This window comes from Rhinopithecus bieti, unplaced genomic scaffold (assembly GCF_001698545.2).
Source record: "Rhinopithecus bieti isolate Rb0 unplaced genomic scaffold, ASM169854v2 scaffold_58095, whole genome shotgun sequence".
Lineage (NCBI taxonomy): Eukaryota > Metazoa > Chordata > Mammalia > Primates > Cercopithecidae > Rhinopithecus > Rhinopithecus bieti.
In genome coordinates this window covers 1,513,079-1,527,295 of record NW_016823660.1, presented here as the reverse complement: position 1 = coordinate 1,527,295, position 14,217 = coordinate 1,513,079, and the positions used below count along the sequence as shown (strand labels likewise).

The 14,217-nt window shown below is 39.4% G+C and overlaps 2 pseudogenes across 1 annotated transcript; one reads left to right on the top strand and one right to left on the bottom strand.

Moving 5' to 3' along the window:
- Window positions 1–10,491: 10,491 nt before the first annotated feature.
- LOC108521745 (oligosaccharyltransferase complex subunit OSTC pseudogene) lies at window positions 10,492–11,249 on the top strand (annotated as a pseudogene). The gene has a single exon (XR_001883270.1). The product of XR_001883270.1 is annotated as an oligosaccharyltransferase complex subunit OSTC pseudogene (transcript).
- A 1,005-nt stretch (window positions 11,250–12,254) lies between these two features.
- On the bottom strand, window positions 12,255–13,849 carry LOC108521727 (zinc finger protein 101 pseudogene; annotated as a pseudogene).
- Between the last annotated feature and the right edge of the window lie 368 nt (window positions 13,850–14,217).

The window sequence follows — 14,217 nt, the reverse complement described above, 5'->3', positions numbered from 1 at the left end:
TCCGTCTCCAAAAAAAAAAAAAATTTTGAATCTCTTGAAATTGAACATTAACTCTAGTATTCCCTCTTTTTCAGTAGGACAGAATTTTAAATACAGCAAGGATGAGATTAATATAAGCTGTAGTGAAATAAGCCCTAGTAGATTTTAAGTTTATAAGCCCTAGTTAAGTTTATAAGTTTAAGTTATGAGCTCTGGTAGAATTCTCAGCTTTTTCTCTCTGGGTGTTAAGAGCTTACTCATAGTTCAGAGGGAGGAAAAAAGAGGTTCTGTCTTGAAACTTTTCCTTAACTAGCAAGCACTTTTTTTTTTTGATTAAGAGTTTATTTACATTCCAAATAGAGTAGAAAGGCTTATGTGCTTTTCTGTTACATTGGAAAGATATTATACCAAAATTATAACTATATTGATTCATGTTTTCTTCTAATACCTTTTACTTATATTTCAGCATTTACATTTTCTGCAGAGCTGGCACAGATTTTGGTATAAAAAGTATACATCCAGCTTTGTTTAATGTCTTTCTATTTGTCCAAATACCATGTGACACTGATGTGAAATACTTTCATTATATACTAAACTTTTCTACATACTGTCCTCACTATACCATTACCATGTCTCTTTCTTTTTACTGCCCCACTGTTTTAACCATTATAGCTTTTATGTTGCCACACTGTTTTACCATTGTGGTATATTATAACACATTTCATTTTTATTGTGCTACACAGTAAAATGTATTATAAAGGTACTGATATTTTCTATTCTTTTCTAAAATTGCCCTTGCTACTTCTTGAACCTCTTAATGACCTGCAAACTAATCTATCAAGTCTCCTTGCCCCCCTCCTTGCCTTCAATTGATTGGAATATCTTTTGATTTATTGGTTAATTTAGATAGTATCAATATTTCAAAACATTGCTTGCTCTAAAGCATTAAAATATTCAACATTTCTAGCATATTACCTTATTAATTCCCAAGGATTTTATGTTTCTGGTTTGTTGTTGTAACTTAGGGAATGCTGTCTCTCTTACCTGATATTTTCATTTTATATTCTGAGCTTGGAAAAGTGTTGATTTGTACATGTTACCTTAAAAACCACTACTTTACTAATAGTACTCTTTTAACAGTTTTTCAGCTGAGAAATGTTCCTAATGGATAATGCAAAATTGAGTCTCATTTGTAGTTTAAATTAAATGATCAAAATGTAGAATCTGAAATGAGGATTTCCAGTAACTGAGGATATGCACATTTATATAAATCTGATTAACTTTAACAGCTTTATAGATTTTAACTTGTCCAACAAGAACAATATAAATATAAAGGCTTGGGGTCTAATCCCAGCTCATTGACTAAAATGCTCTAATGATAAATACCTTTCTCCCTTCTCTTTATTGCGTGTTTTTACATTTGTGCAGTGAAAAGAGTGATACTTCTCCTTTTCTCCCTACTTTGAGGTGAAATAAGGATAAATGAGACAATTTGGTTATGTGCTGTTAATAGCTTCCTAATAGGTACCACGTAGCATCTACCAAACAAACCTGCCAATACTCACTAACAACAATACTACTTGCAGAGCTTTTATGTTGGTAATAGTGGAGTACCTTGTATCATGCTGAGCTTCCTTTCAACAACAACTACAAATGCTGAAATAGTTTTTGAAAATGATTTAAAGGCACTCGAGGGTGACTAAAATCAGGTCAAAACTGAACTGTGCAATGGCACACACCTGTAATTCCAGCTGCTTGGGAGACTGAAGGAGAAGGATGGCTTGAGCCCAGGAGTTGGGAAGATAAGAAATTCAAAAAAGTCTACAATAGGCTCAAGTAGTTCAAATAGTGCACTGTGATCACACCTGCGAATAGCTACTGTGCTCTGACCTGTGCAAACTTAGCAAGATCTCATCTTTAAACAGAAAAGAATTTTTTTTTTTTTAATTTTCAGACTTTTTTTAAAAAGCAGGAAGAAACTGGGTAAAAGCTTCACTTATGTGGCTTTTCTTCTAAGAGTACGCTTTGGCCCATGCAATATGGGTTGGCTAGATCTCAGGAAGAAAGCCATAGTCTTATTGAATTACTGGGGGATCAGAGGACAAAATATGGGGTTGCTTTTTTTGTTTTTTGGTTTTGATTTTGTTTTTTTAAGATGGGATCTTGCTCTGTCACCCAGGCTGGAGTGCAGTAGTGCAATTATAACTCACTGTAAAATTGGACTTCTGGGCTCAAATGATTCACTTACCTCAGCCTCCCAAGTAGCTGGGACTACAGGTGCACACCACCATGCCTGGTTAATTTTTTAGAATTGTTTTTTGTAGAGATGGGAGTCTCACTATGTTGCCCAGACTAGTCTCAATCCCCTAGCCTCAAGTAATCCTCCTGCCTCAGCCTTCCAAAATGCTGGTATTACAGGTGTTAACCACAGCACCTGTCCTGATCCATCCTGTTATTCTTTAACACAGTACCCTATTCATTTTGTTGCACTGAGGACAATTTGAAATTATGTGTGTCATACTTGTTTATTTACCATCTACCCCACTAGAATATAAATTAAATGGGCTGGGCACGGTGGCTCAAGCCTGTAATCCCAGCACTTTGGGAGGCCGAGATGGGTGGATGATGAGGTCAGGAGATCGAGACCATCCTGGTTAACACAGTGAAACCCCGTCTCTACTGAAAAAAAACAATACAAAAAAAAATTAGCCAGGCGCCATAGCAGGCGCCTGTAGTCCCAGCTACTCGGGAGGCTGAGGCAGGAGAATGGCCTGAACCTGGGAGGTGGAGCTTACAATGAGCCGAGATCGCACCACTGCACTCCAGCCTGGGCGACAGAGCAAGACTCCATCTCAAAAAAAAAAAAAAATTAAATTAAATGGGGGCAGAGTCATATCTACTTTGTTCGCTGTTTACCTAGCTTGGGATCTAGCATCTAGCAGATACTCAACATATATTTGACGAATTAATGAAAAAAGGGAAACATCCTCAGAGTCCATTTAGACATTCTCTGGCTTCCCATCTCAGTGGCTACTCATTGAGTGGGCCCTGCCTTCAATTAACTTCATTCTTCTCTTCCTTTCTACACTAACCTCACTGAGGGGAGGAGGCTTAAGAAAGCTAGAAGGGTAAGTTCCTAATGTCAAATGTAGGGGAAGGTCTTAGAAACTATTTTAAATAATTTTAAGTACGAATTATGATATGAATTGTAAGGCAAGAAACCACATATACAATATGATAGTACAATATTTAACCCTAATTGTTGGTCTCTCTCATAATTGACACAGTCACCCTGTGATGAGAGTTATAATACAAGCTAAAGCAGATATTTTATAAAGTAATGTTCAGTTTGTAGGGTTTCTTAAAAATATTATTATTAATTTTTTTTTGAGACAGAGTCTCACTGTCACCCAGGCTAGAGTGCAGTCGCACAATCTTGGCTCACTGCAACCTCTGTCTCCAGGGTTCAAGCAATTCTTCTGCCTCAGTTTCCCGAGTAGCTGGGATTACAGGTGCAAACCACCACACCCAGCTAATTTTTGTATTTTTAGTAGAGATGGGATTTCACCATATTGGCCAGGCTGGTCTTGAACTCCTGGCCTCAAGTGTTTCACCTGTCTCGGCCTCCCAAAGTGCTGGGACTACAAGCATGAACCATCTTGCCTGGCCTAAAAAATATTATCTTTAGATAGAAATGGGAACAATTTGTATCCCTACATTTCATGTCCTTGGTATTGCTGAGGTTACAGGCACTAATTCCAGGTTTTAGACGTTTAGAAAGTGCATGTTCTGCCCTCTATAAGGGAATATAAAGCTACTGACTCAGGGGTAATTGAACAAGCATTTGCTTTGTTTATTCAGCTGTGGTACTAGTGTGGGTTATTCCTTCAACCACAGTTCTTGAGCTCCTTTCCCAGCCACCAGAAGAAATTGGAGAGTTTTCTTTTTCTTACAAAAAGCTGCCAATCTTCATTTCATTAACACCACGTTTTAAGCAACTTAGATAATGTTTGAGACATATACGTTGCTAGTTTGTCAAATGCATGCGTGTGTGTGTTTAATAAATTGCAAGTGGCTAATCTTGAGTACAATATTTCCATTTCCCATCCATTTCTCTAAGTGCTGTCCTAACTATATTCCCCTTACTTATGATGTAACTTAAAGTTGGAAGGATATCATTTAAAATTTTCAAAGCATGGGAGTTTTAAAGTTACTATTTTACTATAAAATAGCAACTTTAAACACACTTTATACACATTTTATTATCTAAATAGTGCAATGGCATGAATTAGAATATAAATAGTATAAACCTGTTAGAAATCAGTATAGCTAGAAAACGTTATCATAGTATTGTGCATGTGTATAAAATCAACAGGTTTTGAGCACTTAAATTGTAGCACTTACTCTTCAATATGTTACTACATTTAACTCTGAAATAACTCTATAAGGGAAGTTATTATTTGCCCCCCATTTTTTGAGATAGGGTCTCACTCTGTTACCCAGGCTGGAGTGCAGTGGCACACTCATAGCTCACTGCAGCCTTGAATTCCTGGGCTCAAGCAATCCTCCCACCTCAGCCTTCTAAGTAGCTTGGACCACAGGCACGTGCCACCATACCTGGCTAATTCTTTTATTTTTATATAGAGACAGAGACTCACTATGTTGTCCAGGTTGGTCACAAACTCCCAACCTCAAGCAATCCTCCCACCCCAGCTTCCCAAAGTGCTGGGATTACAGGCATGAGCCACCATGCCTGGCCCTATTTTCTTTGTACAGAGGAAACCACGTCAAGTGTCCAACAACTGATACACACATCCAAGATTTGAATCCATTCATGTCTGGGTACACAGGCTATGCTTATGGCATTGTGAGAATTCTACTTAATTTACCTAATGTGTTAAAATTTCAATATTCTGGAATACACTATTCTAAATCTTTTTGTTGTTGTTGTTGTTGTTTGTTTTTTGTTTTTGAGATGGAGTTTCACTCTGTTGCCCAGGCTGGAGTGCAATGGCATGATCTCGGCTCACTGCAACCTCTGCCTCCCAGGTTAAAGCGATTCTCCATGCCTCAGCCTCTGGAGTAGCTGAGATTACAGGCACCTGCCACCACACCCAGCCAATTTTTGTATTTTTAGTAGAGACAAGGTTTTGCCATTTGGCCAGGATGGTCTCGAACTCCTGACCTAAGGTGATCCACCCATCTCGGCCTCCCAAAGTGTTGGGATTACAGGCGTGAGCCACTGCGCCTGGCCACTATTCTAATTCCTGAGTTCTGCAATTATACTATCCTGTTTAGCACAGGTCATAAATTTTCAGTTGAAGTAAATCACTCAGAAGTAACAGGAAAAGGTTACATGTAGGTCTCAGATGTTCCGTTATGCAAGCTTATACATTTGTGAAACTACAACAAGCAGGAAATACTGCAACTAAAGTTTGGTGCGAATTTGGCAGCACAGAAAATTACAGTCTAATTTTCTACAATGTAACTTTTTCAAATATTTTCCAGGAAACAGTTTCCATTTGAAAAGAGATACATGTAGCCACATTTCCCAGAGAGACACATGTAAAGTAAGTGGAATTAATTTTTTTTAATCTATCTAGAAACAAAGGAAAAGCAGAGGTTTCCTCCCAAACATCCAAACCCAGATGTAGATGAAAACTTTGGGCGGAAAAATTTTTGTGTGGGCTGCACAGTGGAGACATAATAGTAGCCAAGGGGTCCAGGTGCGGTGACTCATGCCTGTAATCCCAGCACTTTGGGAGGCCAAGGCGGGCGGATCACTTGATGTCAGGAGTTCAAGATCAGCCTGGCCAACATAGTGAAACTCTGTCTCTACTAAAACAAAAAATACAAAAAAATTAGCCAAGCATTGTATCACACGCCTGTAGTCCCAGCTACTTGGGAGGCTGAGGCAGGAGAATCTCTTGAACCCAGGAGGCAGAGGTTACAATGAGCCAAGATCATGCCACTGCACTCCAGTCTGGGTGACAGAGTGAGACCCTGTCTAAAAAAAGACAAAAAAAAAAAAAAAGGGGCCGAGTCATCAAGGAGGTGAGATGAAGGAGAAAATGAAAGAGGAAAAATTCCTAAAACAAAGTTTTAGAACAACTAAAAGAGTGGAATGAGAGTAATCATTTCAATTCAAGGTGCTATACATAAGAATAACATGATCTAGACAAAACAAGAGAGAATATGATAGTCGACCCCCTATCACCACGAAATACTCAACTGTTAACCACAACAGTTGCATCCAGGATGAGATGATGGTTATGGTGTCTGAGTGAAGCTACTGTTTTGCTTCTTTCTTTAGTTGCCAAGCAACCTGTTGACCTCAATGTTCTTGTGTTTATACTCAAGTCAATGTGCTTGACGTTTATTTGTTCTGATATAAATAATTGTGTGCCTTAGTAGAGATACAAATTTACAAAGGTTGAAATGCTGGGTGGAATTTGAATACTAACACTTTCCCTTTAGGAACACCTATGTCTCCCAGTCTTTTTCTCTTTGTGAATACAATTGTTTTGTTTACACAGTTAAGACCCCGGTGATGGGAAATATTTTAAGCTAAAGAAAGAGCTGGATCAGGAAGACAGACTGATCCCATATATTTTCTTTCTTTCCCTTCCAAAATCCAATTGAAATGAGATAAAATATATTTTAAAATTATATTACTTACCTATTGTTGTGTAACAAATTACCCCAAAACATGGGGGCTTAACATAACCAACATGTTTTTGAATCTCACAGTTTGTGTGAGTCAGAAATGAGGAGGCAGATTAGCTGAAACTTTCTGTTTTAGGATTACGCATGAAGCTGCAATCAAGGTGCTGCTGGGGCTGCTGTCATCTGAAGATTTCACTGGGCTTGGGGGTCCACCCTCAAGTTCCCGACACAGCTGTGGGAGGGGACCTTAGTCCCTCATTGCACTGAACTCTCCACAGAGCTGTTTGAGTGTCCCTTTGACATGACACCTGGTTTCTCCCAGAGAGAGTAATCCCAGGGACAGGCAACAAGGCAGAAGCCACAGGTGTTTTTTTTCTTTTTTCCCTTTTCTTTTTTTTTTTTTTTGAGACGGTGTCTTGCTTGGTGGCCCAGGCTGGAGTGCAGTGGCGCGATCTTGGCTCACTGCAAGCTCCACCCGCCGGGTTCACGCGAAGCCACAAGTCTTTTATGATGTAGGCTCAGAAGCCACATGTCATCATTTCTGCCATCTTGTATTAATCATACAGACTAACTTGGATCCAGTGTAGGAGATGATTACATAAGGGATATGGGCTATCTTGAAGTCCAGCTACCAAAAAGCTAAATCCAAAACAGCATAGTAAAAGGGAAATGGTAGCCACCAGAAGATCTTTTGAATGATAGAAAGCAAGTGGAATTATAGGATATTAGAAATAAAAATTAGAGTCCTGGATCTATAAACTTACGGATGTAATCAAATTAATTCTCAGTGGAAAATGTATAGCTTCAATGTATTATTAGAAAACCTAAAAGATAAAAAATATATTATCTAAGTATTCAACTGAAGTAATTATAAAAACTTTTACTGGCCAGGTGCAGTGGCTCCTACCTGTATTCCCAGTGCTTTGGGAGGCCTGGTGGGAGGATCTCTTGAGCCCAAGAGTTTGAAGAAGCAGTAAGCTGTAATCACATCACTGCACTCTAGCCTGGGTGACAGAGCAAGACCTGTCTATTTAAAAAAAAAAAAAAAAACAAGACAAAAGTTCTTATTAACGTCTGCTTTTATCTGAAATCAGAGTTTTAGAAACATCTGTTTCTTTTAAAAGTCAATAAAATTAGCAATCCTTTAAAAGTCTAGTCAAGAACAAAAGAGAAAAGATACAAATAAAAACTAAAACCAGACAGAGGAAAAATACTTTAAAATTATAAAAAAGTGCTGGGTGTGGCAGCATGCAGCTGTAGTCCCGGGTACTCAGGAGGCTGAGGCGGGAGGATCACTTGAGCCCAGGAGTTCTAGGTTGCAGTGAGCTCTGATAGTGCCACTGCACTCCAACCTGCGTGACACAGCAAGACCCTGTCCCTAAAATAAATAAATAAATAAATAAATAAATAAATAAATAAATAAGACAAATGAAAAGAAAGACTGTGTATATCATTATGTTAACACATTTGAAAGTCTAGGTGAAATCAATTACTGTTCAGAAAAATATGAGTAAACAAGTTATGGGTTGCACGTCTGTAATCTCAGCTACTGGGGAGGCTGAGGCAGCAGAATTGCTTGAACCAGGGAGGCAGAGGTTGCAGTGAGCCGAGATGGCACCACTGCACTCCAGTCTGGGCGATGGAGCGAGACTCCATCTGAAAAAGAAAAAAAAAAATTCATAACCCTAGAAGTATTTGAAGAAGTAGCAAAACACCGCCCCCACCCCCACCACACACACACACACCCCAAAACCTCACAGGAAAGAGCACCGCCTTCGCATGTGGTATAACCTACCAACATTTTGAGGAAGATTCATTCATTTTACTCAGTAACTATTTACTGAACTCCTTTTATGTTTTAGGAGCTGGGGATACAGCAGTAAGCAAAAAGAAGTTCCTGCCTGCAGAGAGTCTTTGTTTTACTGCAGTGAGCAGAATAATAAAGCTTTCTGATTCATTTTTCTTCTTCTTTTTTTTTTTTTTTTTTTTTGAGACGGGATCTTGCTCTGTCACCAAGCTAGAGTGCGGTGGCATGATCTCAACTCACTGCAACCTCCACCTCCTCGGTTCAAGCAATTCCCATGCCTCAGCCTCCTGAGTAGGTGGGACTACAGCGCCACCTTGCCCAGCTAATTTTTTGTATTTTAGTAGAGATGGGGTTTCCCCATGTTGGCCAGGATGGTCTCAATCTCCTGACCTAATGATCCGCCGCCCTTGGCCTCCCAAAGTGCTGGGATTCAAATGAACCTAACCCTGAAGACAAAACAAGGCAAGCACAATCTTATATAAATCAGGAAGGAAGAAGGAAGGAAGGGAGAGATAGGTAAGAGAGAAAAAGGAAAGGGAAGGGAAGAGAAAAGAAAGAATGTAATGGAATTACAGACTAATCATTCTTTTTCAAACTCAAGGAATTTATTTTAAAACCACAGCTAACATCATACTTGACCATGAGACTAAATGCTTTCTCCATTAGATTAGACACAAAATATTGTGATATCACAGGTCTGTCTTTAATTCAAAATGAACTATCCAAATAATACTCAGAAATAGTGACAAAAAATAAAAGACACAAATGTAAATGACTCCCATGAGACAATGGTGTATGATAAACTTGACGTACTTACAAATTGACACCAGCTCTTCATTAGCAAAGAAAATGGAATAGTCATGTCAAAGCACTAGTTTTCCCCCTAATAAAGGAAAACGGAGTATACACAATGGGTTAGAAATGTCCAGAACTTGCCACGTAACACCAATAAGAAAATCTCAATTCACAAAGTCTCATTTTTCAATGGCCCATTAATCACAGAACAATTAAACACTGCATAAAAAATAAATTTCAAATCACCTATAGACCCAACACACTTTAAAATGGATAGAGAAAATTTTATTAACTGTATTGGGGTAAAAACACTTCCCATTGGCCGGGCGCGGTGGCTCAAGCCTGTAATCCCAGCACTTTGGGAGGCCGAAACGGGCGGATCACGAGGTCAGGAGATCGAGACCATCCTGGCTAACACGGTGAAACCCCGTCTCTACTAAAAAAAAATACAAAAAAGTAGCCGGGCGAGGTGGCGGGCGCCTGTAGTCCCAGCTACTCGGGAGGCTGAGGCGAGAGAATGGCGTAAACCCGGGAGGCGGAGCTTGCAGTGAGCTGAGATCCGGCCACTGCACTCCAGCCTGGGTGACAGAGCGAGACTCCCTCTCAAAAAAAAAAAAACAAAAAAAACAAAAAAAAAAAAAACACTTCCCATTAAACCTCAGGTACCATGGCTTAAAGAGTATGTACAGAATTCTCAACACAACTTTTCCTTGCAAAAGAAGTAGAAATCTGGCTGAGTAGGGTGGGTTATGCCTATAATCCCAGCCCTTTGAGAGGCTGAGGTGGGGGATCACCTGAGGTCACGAGTTCGAGACCAGCCTGGTCAACTTGGCGAAATCCTGTCTCTACTAACAATATAAAAATTAGCCAGGCGTGGTGGCAGGCGCCTGAAGTCCCAGCTACTTGGGAGGCCGAGGCAGGAGAATCACTTGAACCCGGGAGGCAGAGGTTGCAATAAGCCAAGATGGCGCCACTGCACTCCAGCCTGGGCAACAGAGTGAAACTCTGTCTAAAAAAAAAAAAAAAAGTAGAAATCCATCGTCCAGAAATCCTCTTTAAAATGAACCACTGATAAACACCATATATTGATAACTTTGTATAATAATTCATTCGTGTTGGAGTTTTGAGCCTTTTACAATAATTAATTTACATCAGGCTTTCCAAAGTACTTACATTTGTAGGATTTCTTTCCAGTGGGAGTTTTCACAAGATTTTTAAATTATTAAAATGGAAAACTTGCCCTTGCTGCCACCAACATGGAGACTTTGTACCATGTCCCATTCTTAGTGCTCGAATGTCCCAACCTGAAGCTGAAGAAGCCGCCCTGGCTGCACATGCCATCGGCCATGACTGTGTATGCTCTGGTGGTGGTGTCTGACTTCCTCGTCACCGGAGGAATAATTTATGATGTTATTGTTGAACCTCCAAGTGTTGGCTCTGTGACTGATGAACATGGGCATCAGAGGCCAGTAGCTTTCTTGGCCTGCAGAGTAAATGGACAATATATTATGGAAGGACTTGCATTCAGCTTCCTACTTACAATGGGAGGTTTAGGTTTCATAATCCTGGACCGATGAAATGCACCAAATATCCCAAAACTCAATAGATTTCTTCTTCTGTTCATTGGATTCGTCTGTGTCCTACTGAGTTTTTTCATGGCTAGAGTATTCATGAGAATGAAACTGCCAGGCTATCTGATGGGTTAGAGTGCCTTTGAGAAGAAATCAGTGGATACTGGATTTGCTCCTGTCAATGAAGTTTTAAAGGCTGTACCAATCCTCTAATATGAAATGTGGAAAAGAATGAAAAGCAGCAGTAAAAGAAATATCTAGTGAAAAAACAGGAAGTGTATTGAAGCTTGGACTAGAATTTCTTCTTGGTATTAAAGAGACAAGTTTATCACAGTATTTTTTTTCCTGCTGACCTATTGCTATACCAACAATGTTGAGTGGCATTTTCTTTTTAGTTTTCATTTCTTAAAGAAAATATACTCCATATCTACAACTATCATACCAAATAAAGTGATTGTTTTTTACAACCTCCTAAACATTTTTTGGAGATGACATTTCTGATTTTCAGAAATTAACGTAAAATCCAGAAGCAAGATTCCATAAGCTGAGAACTGTGGACAGCTGATCAGCTTTACCTATGGTGCTTTGCATTTAACTAGAGTGTGTGATGGTAGATTATTTCAGATATGTATGTAAGACTGTTTCCTGAACAATAAGATGTATGAAAGGAGCAGAAATAAATACTTTTTCTAATAAAAAAAGAAATGAAAACTTTCCCGTATTTTCCATACTACTAAGGCTTCCACCCAGCATTCATTCTTCTAGTTTATAATGTTCATCTCCAACATGCATTGCACTGTGTCTTTGAATGGAGATGACAGCAAGGAAAGCATCCCCACATTCTGTATATTCATAGGATTTTTCTCCAGAGCCCTTTGCCATGTTAGAAAGCAACTGGGAAAATTAAATACTTTTCCATATATTTTACATTTAGGTGGTTTTTCTCCAATGTGAGTCCTTTTATGGTTTTGAATGGAACCGGGACATCGGAAGCCTTTATTACACTTTTTATATTCTTTGAATTGTTTTCCAGGGTGGGTCTCTTCATGTCTTCAAAGAAAACTGGGAAAATTGAATGCATTCCTACATTCTGTACATCCACAGGATTTCTCTCCTGTATAAACGACAGTCCTTTCTTTTTTCTTTTTTTTTTTATTTTTATTTTTTTTGAGACAGAGTCTTGCTATGTTGCCCAGGCTGGAGTGCAGTGATGTGATCATTGCTCACTGTCACCTCCATCTCTCAGCTTCGAGCAATCTTCCTGCCTCCGTTTTCTGAGTACCTGAAACTACCGGCACATACCACCCCACCCAGTTAATTTTTTTTTTCCTTTATTTTATTTTATTTTATTTTTGACACAAGGTCTTGTTATGTTGCCCAGGCTGGTCGCAAACCGCTGGTCTCAGATGATCCTCCTGCCTCAGTCTCTCAAAGTACTAACTGCACTGGGCAAAATGAGTTATTTCCTGTAGTCAAAGGTAATTTTAAAAACTGAAGACTTGCCCACCTTGTTTACAGTCACAGGGTTTCTCTTTAGTGTGAGTTCTTTCACGTCTTCCAAGGGAACTGCACCACCCAAAGGTCCTACCGCATCTTTTACATTCATAGCATTTTTCTCCAGTATGAGTTTTTCATGTCTTCAAAAGGAGCTGGGATAATTAAAGGTTCTGCCCCATATATTACATTCGTAGGATTTTTCTCCAATATGAGTTCTTTCATATGCTTGAAGGGACGTGGGACATCTAAAGACTTCATTGCATTTTTTACATTCATGAAGGTTTCCTGCACTACGCGTTTTTTGTGTCTTCAAAGGAAACTGGAACAATTGCGTCTTTTCCCATATTCCCTACACTCATGAGATTTCTCGAGAACATGAATTCTGATTTCATATGTCCAAAGGTAAGTTTAAGAAATGAATGCTTTACCACAGTGTTTGCATTTGTAAGGGTTTTCTCCAGTGTGAGTTCTAACATGTATTTGAAAGAAACTAGTGCCAGGTGCATTGGCTCACATCTTTTAATCCCAGCACTTCGGGAGACCGAGGCAGGTGCATCACATGAGGTCAGGAGTTCAAGGCCAGTCTGACCTGGTTTCACCTGGTGAAACCCTATCTCTATTAAAAATACAAAAATTAGCCAGATGTGGTGGTGCACACCTGTAATCCCAGCTACTTAGGAGGCTGAGGCAGGATAATTGCTTGAACCCGGGAGGCAGAGGTTACAGTGAGCCAAGATTTTGCCACTGCACTCCAGCTTGGCTTTTCTCCATATTCCCCAGCACACTCATATTGTTTGTGTTCAGAGTGAGCTCATGTAACTATGAAGGAATGAATGATGTACAAAGACTTTTCCACACACTACTTTTGCATGGTTTTACTCCAGTATGAGTTTTTTCTTTTCTTTCTTTTTTACTTTTATTTATTTATTTATTTATTTATTTATTTATTTATTTATTGACAGAGTCTCGCTCTGTCGCCCAGGTTGGAGTGCAGTGGCACGATCTTGGCTCACTGCAAGCTCCGCCTCCCAGATTCGTGCCATTCTCCTGCCTCAGCCTCCCGAGTAGCTGGGACTACAGGAGCCCACCATCACATCTGGCTAATTTTTTTTGTATTTTTTTTAGTAGAGACGAGGTTTCACTGTGTTAGCCAGGATGGTCTCTATCTCCTGACTTCATGATCCACCCACCTCGACCTCCCAAAGTGCTGGGATTACAGGTGTGAGCTACCACGCCCGGCCTCCAGTACAAATTTTCTTGTTCAGATGACAATCTGCTTTCTGGCTGAGGGTTTCTCCACATTGACTCCTTTACATCCACAGAGTCTCTCCACCATATGATTTCTTAGCTTTCTCCCAAGATTTTGGGACAGATTTTCAATGTCCTGGTCTTTCCATTTGATTACTACAAAGGCCAGATTCCTGAAGGCTTCCAGCATTGCATTTCTGTAGACATTTTTCCAGGAAGGTCCCAGCAAAGCCCACTCCTCGTGGGTGAAGCTCATAGCCACATTCTCAAAGCCCACTGAGTCCATTTCCAGCTTCCTGGTGTCCTGGCGTCCTCTATATGATTCAGGCAGCCACAGCAGGTTCCACACAACAGAAGCTGCAGTATCAGAGCCACCAGCGGCCTCCCAGAGGAACTGAAATCCCCTAATCTTATTTATAATCTTAAATGCAAAAGTCATAAATAAATTATTGGAAAATTGAATCCTACAATACATAATATATTATGATTAAAAAGTTCCATCCAGGCATGAAATAATAGTCCAAATTTTAAATGAATTAATTTTTTAAATGAATTTATGTAACTATGAAACAATATTAATAAACTAAAAGAAAAAATTATATAACCAATTCAAAAGTGCTAAAGAAGGATTGATTGATTTTATTTTTTTTTTTT